This window comes from Octopus bimaculoides, chromosome 3 (assembly GCF_001194135.2).
Source record: "Octopus bimaculoides isolate UCB-OBI-ISO-001 chromosome 3, ASM119413v2, whole genome shotgun sequence".
Classification (NCBI taxonomy): Eukaryota; Metazoa; Mollusca; class Cephalopoda; order Octopoda; family Octopodidae; genus Octopus; species Octopus bimaculoides.
The window spans coordinates 39,518,904-39,519,321 of record NC_068983.1 but is presented as its reverse complement, the minus strand read 5'-3'; positions in this window follow the sequence as shown (position 1 = coordinate 39,519,321).

The following is a 418-nucleotide window of genomic DNA, read 5'->3' as shown; positions in this document are numbered from 1 at the left end:
TTATAATTATATACATAGTTATAACAAGGAGTCGCCTTTATGCCTCACCACGCACCGTAAGAGATAGACGTTAAAGTCTCTTTTACTACCTTAAAATCTCCGAAACGCTTTATCGTAGGCAAGCAAAATAAGAATAATGAATCAATAAGGCTGATTAATTATGGACGCGTTTCGAACTTAAATAAATAGATGGATAGATAGATAGATAGATAGATAGATAGATAGATAGATAGATAGATAGATAGATAGATAGATAGATAGATAGATAGACAGCGGGGAAATAGTTAATGATTTCGCTTTGCCATCATGATGTCCGGCATACTCACGCACCCATCACGCACGCACGCACACACACACATACACATACACACACACACACACACACACACACACACACACACACACACACACACACACA